The sequence below is a fragment of the Pan troglodytes genome, chromosome 5 (assembly GCF_028858775.2).
Source record: "Pan troglodytes isolate AG18354 chromosome 5, NHGRI_mPanTro3-v2.0_pri, whole genome shotgun sequence".
In the NCBI taxonomy this organism is placed as follows: Eukaryota; Metazoa; Chordata; class Mammalia; order Primates; family Hominidae; genus Pan; species Pan troglodytes.
Window position 1 is genome coordinate 33,597,728 of NC_072403.2, and position 3,790 is coordinate 33,601,517.

Consider the following 3,790-nt stretch of genomic DNA (forward strand, 5'->3'; position numbering starts at 1 on the left):
AACTCCCGACCTCAGGTGATCCGCCCACCTCGGCCTCCCAAAGTGCTGGGATTACAGGCGTGAGCCACCCCCTCCTTGGCCTCCCCAAACTACTTCTAATCACTCATAATGACATTATCAATAGTATCATGATTTCTATCAGTCAGGATCTCAAGAGAATACAGATGTCTTATTCTAATTGCAATAATTTTAGAAGGATTTAATAAAGGGACTGTTTAATAAAGGTGTCTAGTAAAGGTATGGGCAGGCTGGGGGAAGCAGAAAGAAGAGGGCAGTACTCTAGGGTTACTGATAGCAGAGTGGTCTACACCCCTAGACCTGAAGGAGAGAGGAAAAAACCATTACTGAAATTTGGAGGGAAGGTCCACTTTGATGAACTAGCCAGAGTTGACCCACAGAAAGAGATTCAGATAAATACTCTAGCCTCTTTCTCCAATCTCATTCTGATCTTATGCTGTGCTCCCACTAATGAAATTCAACTTGAGGCCTGGCGTGGTAGCTCACACCTATTATCCCAGCACTTTGGGAGGCCGAGGCGGGTGGATCACAAGTCAGGAGTTTGAGACCAGCCTGGTCAACACAGTGAAACCCCGTCTGTGCTAAAAATACAAAAATTAGCCGGGCATAGTGGCACGTGCCTGTAGTCCCAGCTACTTGGGAGGTTGAGGCAGGAGAATCACTTGAACCTGGAAGGCAGAGGTTGCAGGGAGCTGAGATTGCCACTGCACTCCAGCCTGGACAATGGAGCGAGACTCCGTCTCAAAAAAAAAAAAAAAAAAAATTCAACTTGAAGCCAGAGGCCTGGGGTGTCTATTGGTGTAGATCGTAACAGGTCAGTTTTCTATGGCACAGTGGGTAGAGAACTGAAGACAGTCACTTTTTTAACATCAACAATTCAAAACATTCAGCTTTCCATCCACCTTTTTCTCCGATCATAATTTTATGCTTATAAATCCTATATTATGTCACTGACTGGCCTCCTGATAAGAGTTGTTTAATATCCAGTGACATACTGTGAGTCCTATAAGTTTTCATCCCTTAAGAACAATAATTCCCCAAATGCTGGTTCTTCATATCTAGATCTGGTTTTGGAATATAAAATCATTAGTATTGTTATGAGGTTTATAGAACTCACTGAGAACAGTGCCTGACCCTTGTGTCTTAGTACTTTAGGGCTATATTAACAAAATACCTTTGACTGGATAATTTGTAAAGAATATAATTTTTTTTTTATAGTTCTGGAGACAGGGAAGTCCAAGATCAAGGCTCCAGTTGATACGGTATCTGGTGAGGGATGCTCTCTCTGCTTCAAAGGTGATGCCTTTTGCTGCATCCTCACAGGGCAGAAGATATGAGAGGGCCAGGCAGCCCTCTGAAGCCTCTTTTACGTAGGCAGTAATCCCATTCAGGAAGCCAGAACCCTCAGGACTTAATTACTTTCCAAAAGGCCCCACCTCCTAATATCACAATGGAGGTTAAGTTTCAATATAATTTTGGAGAAACACAAACAGTCAAACCGTAGCACTATGGTAAGCTCTACTGTTATGAGCTACTGTTATTTAGATGGAGCAATCTCTAGAGGTTCAGGCAGAGCTTTGTTGCTCCCTCTGGGACTGTGTAGTGAGAATGTAGGAGCTTCTCTGGTGAGGTGGTCATCTACCAAGGAGCCTGTGTTGCTTCTCCCTGCTCCTCACCTTAAGGTGTTATTTTAAACACATGAAATGATCTCAAAACAGCTATATAATAGACATCAAGATATGGAAGCATCCCCTTTTTTTTAAAAGTATGGAGAAACTTAGTCGCTGGTCCGTTACTCTCAGTCCTATTTGTTAAGTGTTCCGTGGTCAGGAATAGGCACGCTATTCCTTTTACACAATTCTTCTGGTTGACAGAAATTATTCTATAAAAGCCAACAGACTTCATATCTTGTGTGTATGTGTACTTTGGCAGCTGCCTTTTCCCCCAGACCAAAATCGAACAATCAAGCAACAAACAAAGTTGGCCTTAAAATTGAGGCCCCAGAGATGAGGTTACTGAGCGGGTATATGTCACAGAGCCAAACTTTCTGCAATGAATTGGAAAAGAACATCAAGACAGAGGGAGGAGCGCTGGGGGTGAACACCGCCTTGACCTTTGTAACCTGCTGCACAAATAAGGAGTGGTTGCTGTGCCAGTTTTCCCTGAAGAGGTGCCTGACCAGCTGGCTCTGTGAATTCGAATACAGTTTTCAGGCAGGCTCTGGGAGAGTTTTGGCGAATCCCGAAAGACAGCCCAGAGATGCTGGACTGCGAATGCAGGCGCGCTGCAGGCGAGGCTGGGAGGGCCGCCAGGAGCGCTGCGGGTATCGGGAGACGCGCAGAGGGAGGGGCAGGCAGCGGGCTCCGCTTCTTCGCGTCCTGGCTCTGAAAGCATCCACAGGCCAGCGGGGCGGTGCTAGGTGAAGCTACGAAGAAGCCAAATAGCTCGCGTCTTCTACAAAAACCGTGTTCTTGCTAGAACGTTGGCAAGGAGAAGCCGGAGTCTCTCCTTTTTCTCCTCGGCTTTTCTCGGGCTTTCTGAAAAGAGCACCTGCATATTCCCAGGAAATTTTGGCTCCTGATGGCATAGGGGAGGATCACATTCATCTTCTAGGAGAGATGGAGATATCTTGATCAAATTGTGTTTTATGCAAGAGGCGAGGGGCTACGAAGGGAGGATCCCGGGCAGCTCAGCGCGCTCCCGCTCCGGCGCGAGGCCGGGGTCGAGCGCTTCAGTAGCTCATGGCTCTGTAGAGTGCGCATGGCCAAGCAAAGGAAAGCATGCTCCAGTGGCGCAATCGGTTAGCGCGCGGTACTTATACAACAGTATATGTGCGGGTGATGCCGAGGTTGTGAGTTCGAGCCTCACCTGGAGCATGTTTTCTTCCAATTGCGATTTCAGACATTTCACGATAATGCATTTTTCCCTTATCTTTAAAGTAAAAAGCTAAAATGGATAAATTTTCCGTGGTGAGCCCATAAAGATTCCTTTGATCAAGGAGGGATATTTGGCAGATTTCAGAGAAGGGAAGAAATCCAGCAAGACCCAAATTGAACTCATCCAGCAAACTCATTTCTCCTCAGTCAGAAGGCCTCACAGCCAGGCTGTACAGCTTCAATGAAGCTTCCTCCCTCCCTTGCTCCTCCACTTAAAAACTATTCTTCAGCTCTTTGGGGACTGAGCAAGGAGGTGGAAAAACTGGGTTTTATTCTCTATGATTTGTGTAGCTGTCACCGGGGTTCATCAATGTGCAGAAAGTGCTCCCAGGTACCTTAGCTTTGATATCTACAAGGTTGGCAGTGAAGTTGTTGAACTCCACCTGTGAAACCTAAATGTGTTCTGTGTAGAGCTCCACTGTCTACTTTACAAAAACCTGACTAGAAAACAAGAAATGCTAATTTTCCCCCAGCAGTGAAACATCAGACATAAGTGGCTGGGTATGTATTTCTGCCTAATTTCATCAAAAAGTAAACAAACTGCCTTGTTTGGAAAAACACATTCATCTTGATGCTGGTGTCTGAAATACATGATTCCAGGTGGTTGTGCTTTTATCCAGTCTTTCCCGGATTTCATTTGGTCTTGTAGAATCTTCCTCCTGTTCCTTAAATATGGATATTCCCCCAGTTCTGTCCTCAGCTTTCCACACATGTAGTGATATACACATTCTGTGTTAGTCATGATTCTCCAGAGAAACAGAACCACTAGGATATATAAAGGTAAATAAGAGGAATTATGAGAATTGGTTCACAGGATTGTGGAGGCGAGAAATCTC

The 3,790-nt window shown here is 45.3% G+C and overlaps 1 non-coding gene across 1 annotated transcript; it reads left to right on the forward strand.

The window, feature by feature from the left end:
- The first annotated feature begins 2,800 nt into the window (after window positions 1-2,800).
- On the forward strand, window positions 2,801-2,894 carry TRNAI-UAU (transfer RNA isoleucine (anticodon UAU)). The gene is made up of 2 exons: window positions 2,801-2,838; window positions 2,859-2,894. It is a non-coding gene; the product is annotated as a tRNA-Ile (tRNA).
- Window positions 2,895-3,790: the final 896 nt, after the last annotated feature.